The 11441-nt window shown below is 42.5% G+C and overlaps 2 protein-coding genes and 1 long non-coding RNA gene across 3 annotated transcripts in view; 2 read left to right on the forward strand and 1 right to left on the reverse strand.

The window, feature by feature from the left end:
- LOC121930307 overlaps nucleotides 1–9556 on the forward strand; it is a 25951-nt gene extending 16395 nt beyond the window's left edge. Inside the window, exons 2-3 of the long non-coding RNA XR_006103915.1 lie at nucleotides 8761–8923; nucleotides 9346–9556. This is a non-coding gene — a long non-coding RNA (uncharacterized LOC121930307). The remainder of the gene's footprint in view (nucleotides 1–8760; nucleotides 8924–9345) is intronic.
- The window catches only part of C1H8orf74 (chromosome 1 C8orf74 homolog), a 601672-nt gene that overhangs the window by 317296 nt on the left and 272935 nt on the right, over nucleotides 1–11441 (forward strand). The gene's annotated exons all lie outside the window — the stretch shown is intronic.
- XKR6 (XK related 6) overlaps nucleotides 1–11441 on the reverse strand; it is a 206338-nt gene that overhangs the window by 46900 nt on the left and 147997 nt on the right. The window lies entirely within an intron of this gene.

Here is an 11441-nt window from a genome sequence, read left to right on the forward strand (position 1 = left end):
CAACTACACTGGTACCCCGGGATACGAACGCGCCGCGATACGAAATTTCCGGGTTACGGAAAAAAAATTAATTAATTATTTCCGGGTTACGAAGGTTTACCCGGGTTACGAAAAAACGCTGGCGCTTTTTAAAATGGAGCCGCGGCGGAGCCGCGGCTTTTCCCCATTAGCGCCTATGGGGATTCGGCTAACGAAAAACTTCCGGGTTACGAAAATGGCGCCGGAACGAATTAATTTCGTAACCCGGGGGACGAGTGTACTACACTATGCTGGCCTTTCTCTATGATACCATCTTCTTGTTACTTGATGTGCCTTCAAGTCAACTCTGACTGATGGAGTCATTTTGCTAGAATTGGGCAAAATTTATTCAGAGGAGGTTTGCCATTGCTGTTTTCTCAAGCTGAAAGAGTGTGACTTTCCCAAACTCTTTCACCCAGTGGATTTCCACAGCTGAGCGGGGATTCAAACCCTGGTCCCACAGAGTTTTAGAAGTTTATCACATGGGGGAAAATCAGGGGTTTAAACTGTCATTATCCCAGGAAAGTTATGTGATCACAAGAAGATTTTCACACACATCACAGTTAAAGAGGACTTATCATGGGAATAACAAGGGAATAACCAGCAACAAATCATTCACAGGATTTCCCTGTGAATGATTTGTTGCTGGTTAATTCAGGATAAGTCTTCTTTATAAATGCGATGTCATGTGAAAATCTTCACCACAATCGAGCAACTTTCACAGGATAATGACAGTTTAAACCCCTCATTTCCCCCATGTGATAAAGTCCCTAGTCCAACAATTGACCACTACAACCAGCATTGCTCTCACAATTCAACACCAGCTGTTGATTTGCCATTGAACAATTGATTTAATGCATCTACTAGAATTAACCAACATGATCTCAGTCATGCAGTTGATCATTCTTGGATTGTGTATAACTATTTGTTTGGTGCCTTTGATGTATCATTTGGGATTGCAGAAATAGCCAGTGTGCATTCCACACTGTACTGTGGGACAATAAGCAGGCACACTGGCAGATACACAATCATTTAAATAATGTTGTCATTACTCTGTATTTACTAATTTAGTGGCCTCCAGTGGTGTTAGACTACATCATCCAGAATGTCGCAGCCAGCACAGTGTTCCATTCTAATATAATAATTCCATTCTGGGTTTTGTAGTCATAGAATAACACAGTCGGAAGCATAATCAGGGTTGCCATGTTGTCTATATAGAAAAGTACAATAACATCCAAACTCCTTAAAGCAGCAATACCTTTATTCGGCCACCTAAAATGCATAAAATACATGATGCAAGCTTTTGAAGTTCCACTGGCTTCTTCATCAGGCTTCTCTTGAGAGATTCAATGTTCTCTAACTAACAAAGAGGAGACATCTAGGATCTCACAAGAAGTACCTTTTTGGAATTCAAATCTTATCTCCTGGATTTGGGAATGCTTTGTTCCCAATGCCACATGGCCAGAAGGAGGAGGGACCCGCTTGCATTTATTGTGCTCCAAAGAATAACACACCAACAACACCTTGAGAAAATGCAAGCCTGTGACTAACATTGTTATTTTATATTCCCCTCATATGATTCTTAACCTCCTTGCCTGATGAAGATGACAGTGAAGCTTTGAAAGCTCACATGATGTACTTTGTGCATTTTCTTTTTCCGCATAAAGGTATCACTGATTTGTGGATTTTGGATGTCATTGTACTACAAGTTGGAAGAAATTCTGAGGGCCATCTAGTTCAACCTCCTGCCATCTAACTAAAGCTCTCCCGAATGATACCCATCTAATCTCTGTTTAAAAACCTGTCAAACAGCTCTTACTGTCAGGAAGTTGCTCCTAATGTTTATGGCATTTTTTCTTGCCATTTGAGGTCACTGGTCCATGTCCTGTTCTCTGGAGCAGCAGAAAACAAGCTTGCTCAATCCTCAATATGACATTCCTTCAAATATTTAAAGATGGCTATTATGTCAGTCTTCTACTGTCCAAGCTAAACAGACCCAGTTCCCTAGGTTTCTAGACCTTTGATGATCTGCCCTTCTCTGGACATATTCCAGCTTGTCCAAATCCCTCTTGAATTGTGGTACCCAGAACTGGATACAATATTCCAGGTGAGGTCAGACAAAAGCAGAATAGGGTGGTACTACCACTTCCCCCGATCTGGACACTAAACTCTTATTGAAGCAAGCCGGAATTGCATTGGCTTTTTTGGCCGCCACACCACACTGTTGACTTATGCTTGGCCTGTGGTCTACTGAGACCCCAGTTCCTTTTGGCAAGTCAAGCCATGTGTCACCTGTTCTGTATTTGTAATTCTGATTTCTCCTGCCTGAATGTAGAAATATACAGGTATCCATCTGGAAATGCATTTGGTTAGTTTTGGCCCAGTCTTCCAATCTGTTCAGATCATTACCGAATCTTGATTCTTTCTTCTTATGTGCTTCCCATTTTGGTATGTGGTTTGGAAATTTGCTCAATGATGTGCCATCTGTTCCTTCATCAAAGATGTTGGATAAGGCCAGGTCAAGGAGAGAACCCTGCAGCACCCCACTTGTCCAGGTCTTTGAAAACCTCAGCTCTTCAACTAGCTATAAATCTATCAGCTTTTGGTCCACATTTCACCAGCTTATAAAGCTTTACTGAAATCAACATACACTATATTTACAGCATTCCCATTCCTCTGGGTAAAAACTACTTGGCAGGACAATCTGCCTTGGGAGGTAGTGAGTTTCCTTCGCTGGAGGTATTTAAGTAGAGGTCAGATGGGGATGCTGTACACTGCCAAAAATTACACTGGCTGAGATTCTATATTGTGCTTTCATAGAGGAAATCTACTAATGCATAGTTGCATGGTGGGTCTGCTACACCGTTCTTTTGCTGAGCACCAGCTTCATGCAATGCACTGTTTATCTGCCAGTGTGCTTGCTTATTGCCCCATGGTGCTACAGGGAATGCATAGGGGCTGTTTCTGCAATCCCAGGAAATCAAGAGGTATATTGATGGTGATGAGAAACAATTATTTCTCTCTACTCTTCTCTCTCTTTCCTCATCTAGTTGGGTTGGTGTCACCCAGTGCAGTAACACATGGTCTCCCCCGCCCCTGACCTCCTTCCATACTACCCCATACAGAATCCTTAGTAATGTTTTTGTACTACTGTTACTCAAAAATCATAATTCCCAAATATCATTGAATATACTGTATATACCCAACTATAAGTTGATTTCATGTATAAGTGAAGGGCAAGTTTTGGGGCCAAAGTTATGGATTTTGGTATGACCCGTGGATAAGTTAAGACTTTGAGGCTCCTAAAGTCCACAGTGGCTCTGTTTCCCTGCCAGTTTATTTATTTATTTAGATATTTATATCCCGCCCTTCAGCCCTAATGGCTCTCAGGGCGGCTTACAATATTATTTTTAATCAAACAGTTCCCTGCCCTCAGGCTTACAATCTAAAAGACACAAAACAAAAGGAGAAGGGAATGATGGAGGGAAAGGGGATGAGGTCCAATGGTTCTTCTCTCCCTCTAAGGCCTGGACCAAGGCAGATGGATTGGAGGGAGGGCTCTGCCTTCTTCCAGGCTAGTCCTGATGGAACTGGACTTGCCTGGTGAACTCCCTCTCAGGCCGGCGGATGGCAGTTGTGGAGGGCGGAGTCTCCTTCCTTCAGGCTTAGTCCTGGTGGAGCTGGACTTACTTCTCTGCCGCAGTGAGAAAGCACCAAAGAGACCCGGTTATAGCCATTTTTTCCTTGGAGTGGGGTTAAACAGTCACAGGCACCCCCTGCCCCTTTAATCCCGCCAAGAAACCTACTTTTACAGTAGACTCTCCCTGGAATGGAGGCTCTTTACTGCTGGCCCATCCACAGTTGTCTGCAGCAGCCAGCTTGCCTTCTCACAGAGGGTGAGGAAGAGTCAGTTGGGGGAGAGCCAAATGTAAAAAAGGAAAAGGCAAGGAGAGAAAGTGTGTGTGCGCGCGTGCGCGCGTGCATGCTGGACTAGGGAAAGTGGGGAGGAAGGTGTGTGTGTGTGTTTGTGACTGGATCAGCTGTTGCTCCCATAGAAATAAAAACTGCCCTGCACTCTCTTTGCTTCCAGCAGCCCATTCCTAGGCATGGAAGAAAACTGGGGAGGAAAATGTGTATACATCTGTGTTTGTCACTGAATATGCTGCCATCCTCGGCATTGACATATTGACCCGTATATAGGTTGACCCAGGATTTTGGGATCAATTTTGGGCACAAATTTCTTGACTTATAGACAACTATATAAAGTAATGGTAAGACAGTCGGCCCTCCATATCCATGGATATTTTAACCAGAGATTCAACCATTCATGTCTTGAAAATCTTTTTTTTTCAAAGATGAATTATAAAAAGCAAAGCTTGATTTTGCCATTTTCTATCAGGGACATCATTTTACTATGCCACTGCCTATAATGGGACTTGAGCATCCACGGATTTGGTTATCCACGGGGGTTGCTGGAACGAAACCCAAAGCGGATATCAAAGCCCTACTGTTGTTATGACATAAGCAACTGGCAAAATTAAAATTATGATGTTAAATTACAATATCATATGCACAGCCTTAATGTATTTACATGTACATAGTGTGATTTAACTGAAAATTAGGTAAGATGGGATTTTTTAAAACTTAAAAGCCTATTTTTTTTAAAAAAAAATTTAAATTAATTTTTAAAAACTGCAAGGCCTCTCTTTTCTCTTCCCACTCAGCCTAGCCCCACTCACACCATCTCTTCTGATGAGCTCCAGCATTATAAATGGATGCAGATAAACGCCACTGCCTGTTTTTGCCAAAGAGCAGATATTCGAGAAGCAGTGGTGTCACCTGGTGCCACCTGAACCCCTGCACACTCCTAGTGATGCCCCTGCTGTCACTGAAGAAAAAACAGATTGCTATACTACTTAAATTACTTTGAGTCTACTCCCCTTGGAGTCTATGTCTAACACTGCATCTGAGTGGACTCTTGGGGCATTTTACTTTGCATCTGGGGTAACAAGCAAGAGGAAAGGGTGTGAGGAACCGGAGTCAGCAGCGAGTTGGAGTTTGGTGTGTTACATTGCTAAGGAGATGACCCTGTCAAACTTTCCAGCAAATCCCATTTGGTAATGTTAAGCTGAGCATGAAATGAGTTAATTGGTTGGAAAGTGAGCAAAGCCACATGCAGTGAAGTTACTGTCTCTGGTCCTGAGATGACAGCAAACACAGCATATTCCTGGCTTCCCAAACCAAGCTTCTGTCACTGCCTTCTAATCCTGGACAAGGCTTTCCAAGAATCCAAGAATCCTAGAATTGGAAGAGACCCTAAAAGCCATCCAGTCTGAATCCCTGCCATGCAGAAAGACACCATCAAACCACTCCCAACAGATGACCATCCAGCCTCTGTTTAAAAACTGCCAAAGAAGGAGACTGTACCACTCTCCAAGACAATGTATTCCACTGTCAAACAGCTATTGCCTTCAGAAAGTTCCTCCTAATGTTTAGATGGAATCTCTTATCCTGTAGCTTGAATCATTGCTCGTGGATCAAGCAATGGACTAAACCAGTGTCTTAGTCTCTGGAGCAGCAGAAAACAAGCCTGCTCCATCTTCAATATGATGTCCTTTCAAACATTTAAACATGGCTACCATGTCACCTTTCTCTTTTCCAACCTCTAGGCCTTTCGCCATTTTGATTGCCCTCCTCTAGACACACTCCACTTTGTCAACATCCTTCTTGAATTGTGGTGACCAGAACTGGACACAATAGTCCAGGTGAGGTCTGAACAAAGCAGAATAGACTGATACTGAACACTTTCCCCAATCTAGACACTACACTCATATTGATGGACCCTAGGATTCCTATAGAGCTAAACCCTGATCTTGACCATGGTTCAACAGTTGAGTGGATGCTTTACACACAAATGGTCCCAGGTTCATTTCATTTTGTCTCCAGTTAGAAAGATCCAGTTGGCCAAGGGTGGGACTTGGGAGACCATGGGGCCATTGCAAAACCTGAAGTGAAACTCCAAGAACCAAGGATTTGCGCAGATTGTTCTGTCCTTCATTCTTTCAGGAAAGCTTTGGATTAATTGGAAAGAAAATGGGTGGATGTTAGGAGAAATGTCATAAAACTTTATGACTGTAGAATTGGAAGTGAACTCAAGTCTCATCTAATCCAATTCCCTCCAGTGCAGAATTCCATGAGTAGTTAGTAGTAGTTAGAATTTCTACAACAAAGTCCAAGAAGAAACTGACAACACGCCAAAACAGGATTGCTTGTTAATCATAGGTGACTGGAATGCAGACCAAAATCAAGAACAGTAGGGAGATCTGGGCCCACTTCAAGGAAAAATGCAGAAGACAGGCTTACAGAGTTTTGCAAGGTCAACAATCTATTAATCACAAATACCTTTTTCATACAACCGGAGAGGAGATTGTACACATGGACATTACCATATGGTCAACACAAAAAAGTCTGCACTATTAAGCCTAGTTCTCCAGGAACCAAAGGAACTATGGACAAAGAGGAAAATGATACCTGTAGCCAAAAAGAAGGAGAAGAAACAATGGATGACAGACAAAATGCTTCAAGCAGTTAAGGAAAGAAGGGAAGTTAAAGGAAAGGGAGACTGAAACTTGATCAGAACCATGAATTCTACTGCCTAATCAATAGTGTGTATGGATGAAGAGAACTACTACAACAATCAATGCAGAGAAATAGAAACCAACAACAAAAAATGAAGAACAAGATCTGAGAATTCAAAGAGAAATTTAAACCAAGGTTGGGGGTGCTCTACGATCAGAAGAGGAACACAATACCACAATGACCACAATGAAATTTTTTAAAAACCAACAATGGAAACAATACATAGAACATTTTTATAAAAAATGTGAAAAGATGAATGACTCATGGGAAGAAGAAACTTAAGAAGATGAACCTCAAATTTTGGGAAGTGAAGTGAAAGCCACACTCAAAGCAATTGGAAAGAACAAGTCACCAGGAATGGATAACATGCCAGTAGAACCCACAGAGACAGTACAACCCACAGAGATAGAGTCAAGCTTAGTTTTAACTGATATCTGTCAACAAATATGGAAAATAAAGCAGTGGCCCACAGATTGGAAACAATCTATATACATCCCTATCCACAAAAAAGGAGACACAAAAGATTGCAGTAATTATAGAACCACTGTACTGTACTAATTTCCCACACAAACAATCATGCTTAAAATTCTGCAGCAAAGAGGAGCACCACATCTCAGATGAGTTTATTTTGTTCCTATCTGTTTTCTTTACTATCCAGTTCTCACATCCATACATGGTGATGGGGAATACAACGGGTTGGTCGGTTCTGACTTTAGTGTTCAGTTGTATATCTTTACACTTTAGAATCTTATCTAGTTCTTTCATAGCTGCCTTTCCCATTTCTAAGCTTCTTCTGATCTGTCAACTGCAGTCTTCATTCTGATCGATGTTTCATCTAAGGTGCAGGAAATCTTTAACTATTTCCATTTCTTCATTATCTAGGTTGAATTTATGTAAATTCTCCATGTATATCCTACATCAGTGGAACTTCTTATTTGTTCTGAGGCCCTTTCACACTGCACAGCTATAGTGCTGTGGTTCCACTTTAACTATAGAATTCTGGGGTTTCTTGGGCCATTGGAGCTACCTGGCTGAAAATGTGAACTATCCCTCTCTAAACTATGAATCCTAAGAGTCCATAGGATGGAACCATGGCCGTTGACATGAAATATAACACTGTAATTGTGCAGTGTAGAAAGCACCCCTGGGCATGGGAAGGGGAAATGCTGGCACCATGCCCAAGAACATGTGGACACATTTGGAATTGAGAGAGCACCATGATCTTCAGAGCAGACTGAGAGACCACCTGCATTTGAGGCTATGTCAGTGTTTGGCCAAAGGGACATGAAAACACTTTATATATTTCTGTTTATGCATCCTTTCTCTATCTATTTCTGATCAAGAAAGTTTTGATTTGTGTCCTCAATGGATTAGTTGTATTTCAGTGTATTCTTTGAACCTAGGTGGAGCAGGACCTGAGTAGATCAGGCCTTCTAGGTCATTATACCACAGCTGGCATCCTTTTAGGTATTTATGTCACCATAAACTGACTTACAATCACGTAAAGATGATTTGTGATGTTGCACAAACCTCATATTCTCAGGAAAGGAGCAGAGATATAGCTGTGTCCCTGGGGCCATTGCACAAACACCACCAATAGCGTAGCTATTGCAACATGAGTCCTATTGTGTGCTGAGCTCGTAGTGCAAAAGGAACTCCCATGGTGAAATAGGACACTGCAAAGGATGCCCTGATACAGACTGTTGTAATACATGGGAAGGGTTGTGTGGCCACTTAAGAATGGAGCTACAGTGTTGGAACATTATGATTCATAGCCTCTGATTGAGGCTCTTAGCCCATTTTTTTTGTTCCAATGGAGCAAAAGGGCTACCTGGTCCTTTGATACTCAGAGGACCTTCTTCCTGCCCTTCAGATGTGACTAAAAAAGCCTACACATCTCCTTTTAAGAAACTATTATTACCCCCATCACCATAATCATCCCTCAAGGCCCATCAACATAGAGGAGCTAATAGGAACAGAAGGCTTCTTTCTCCGCAAGTGACAACATCACTAGGCAGCCCAATATCTTGAGGACAGGAGTCCCACAGCTGAAGGCCAGGTACCGACGAGATCTGACCTCCCTTGTTCTTCTTCTCACCTCAGGCAGGAAGAACTCTGGCGTCCCCAAGGAACGCAGCTGTCTCGGCAGATAATCGGTAGCGGAGACACAACCGTATGATCTGGCAGACCTGAAACCCTTTTGACGGCTGAGCATCTCCTGTTCCTTAACACTCTGTCCAGGCATGTGGCCTGTCAACCATGAGTGGTAGGTCACCAGTGGGGCACATGCTTGCATGCTTAAAATCACAGGTCCAATGCCCTGAATAATCTTCTACCATTCCATATTTTAAAAGCTGGTTTTAAAATGTCCCAGTTTCTCATTCCTCCTCCCACTTCCCTCTTTGTCCTCACCTTGCTTCAGCTGCATGCCTACTTCAAACTGAGTTCAAGGTGCAACAGTAGTTTGCACTCATGTATGTTATGTATGTTCTTCCTCATTCAATAACTTTTGCCATCTGGACCAGACTCTAGTGTTGCTTGGCCATGTGTCCCAATTTTTATCTGTGAAATGTTGGAGAGTAGGCTACAGATGTGTGTGTGCATATTTCTATGTGTCTTGAAGTTGCCTGTCAACCTATGCCAACTCCATACATTTCATTGGGGATTTCATGTTTGTTTTTTGGCTAGGGATATTCAGCGATAGTTTTGCTACAGGCTGTTGTTGTTGTTAACTGGATTTGAGTCAACCTCGACTCATGGGGACCCTGTGAATGAGACATCTCCAAGACTTCTGATTCTCTACCATTCTGCCCAAGTCCTGCAGATTCAGGCCAGTGACTTCCTTGATCATGTCTGTCTATATGATGTGTGATCTTTCTCTCTTTCTACTCCCTTCTGCCTTTCCTAGCATTATTGTCTTTTCTAGTGAGTCATGCCTTCTCATGATGTGGCCAAAGTACAACAGCTTCAGTTCAGTCACCTTAGCTTCCACACATCAAATGGGAAGGAATGAGGAAGAGTGTGACTAAATGATAACGTGGAATAAAAAAGGGTTCTCATGCCAAGATAGCAAAACCTGGAGGGGAAATGCAGTTGAGAAAAACCCCTGATGGGAGGTTAACAAGGCCAACAAACAAGATTGCCTATTACACAACTAGCTGCCTGATGACATGCTGGGAGCAGTCAATAAACAGCTAAGGGGGAGAATGAGGAGGATTAAAAGTAATCAAAACGGGTCTTTTCAAGGTGTAAGATGAGAGCCTCTTCTGGACTGGATGTTCATCATCAGCTCTAGTTCCAATTAACCAATATAGATGGCGAATCAGTAAGGCGAGGAGGTGCACTTTAACAGAGAAATGGGGTTGCACAGATTTTATTTTTGTATGCAAACCAACCTTCTGCAAGTTACACTCTCTCAGCCTCAGAGAATGGCAGGCAACCCCCCTCTGAAGAAACTTGCCAAGAGAACCCTGTGATAGGGTTGCCATAAATCAGAAATGCCTCGAAGGCACACAACAGCAAAAATATTTTCTTATCCTGAACAAGAAAAGGTAGTTCAGCATCAAGGCTGCAGCTACTGTGGGGGGGGGGGGGGGAGTGAATGGAGTCTAAACACAATTTTCATGTATATGCACCGTATATACACCATATAGACCTAGCCCAAAGGTAATTTTATACAAAATTTTAAAATAATTTTGTCCATGAAACAAAGATTGTGTACATTGAATGGTCAGAAAGTAAAAAGGTCTACCCATGAAATAAGTTTGGTTTGAGATAAGGGAGCCTCAGTCAAATTTTCACTTTAACCACATTAAACTATATACATGTAAATACATTTAGGCTGTGCGTATGATACTGTAATGTAAAGGTATAATTTTAATTTTGTTAGTTGTTTATGTCACAACTATTGCCATTACATTGGGTGATATATAGGAATAACGATTTGTTAGTAACTTTAGTACAAAAATATTACTACTCTGTATAGTTGTGGTATGGCAGAAGGTCAGTGTGGGAGATGACAATGTGGGTGACACCAACCCTAGGATGAAGGTACCCTAGTAAGGGAGTTTCAAAGCCCAGGAGCAGCCACCAAGAAGGCCCTCTCCTTTGTTCCCACCGAACAAACTTGAGGAGATAGTGGGACTGAAAGAAGTACCTCCCCTGAAGATCCTACACCTTGAACAGACTCATATAGGAGGATGGGGTCCTTCAAATAGCATGGACCCAAGTTGGACAGGGCTTTGTGTCCAGTAGAGGATCCATGTGCTGTTTCGTCTGCCTGGAGCACAAGGGGACCCACAGACACACACAGATGCTCCCAATCCAAGGTCCTTCCTCAGCCGTGAGCAGTTTGGAAGTGGCAGCCGGCAGGGATGGTGGAGGGGGGAATTGCCCTCTGCCAAGTGCTTCCTCGGCACCATGCCACCGTCTGAATGGAAGCTTTGCAAAGGGCAGTGTGCCAAGATAACAGCCGCCTGAGCACAGCAGAGCCGTATCAGGGCCAAGACTGAAGCCCTGCAGTCTAATTTATGCTTCCTCCTCTTCTCCGCCCACCAAATTCACTAGGTGTTATGAAACAAAGCATTCCCTTTGCCCACATCTGCTGACATATATTTGTGCTTGCATTTTTATTGTTGCTATTGCTGCTGTTGTTATTGTATTATCATTATTATTATTCATACATATGGCAGGAGGTTGAACTGGATGGCCCGTGTGGTCTCTTCCAACTCTTCTATGATTCCATACATACATATATACACATATTTATGCTTGCATTTTTATTG

The sequence above is a fragment of the Sceloporus undulatus genome, chromosome 1 (assembly GCF_019175285.1).
Source record: "Sceloporus undulatus isolate JIND9_A2432 ecotype Alabama chromosome 1, SceUnd_v1.1, whole genome shotgun sequence".
Taxonomy (NCBI): domain Eukaryota; kingdom Metazoa; phylum Chordata; class Lepidosauria; order Squamata; family Phrynosomatidae; genus Sceloporus; species Sceloporus undulatus.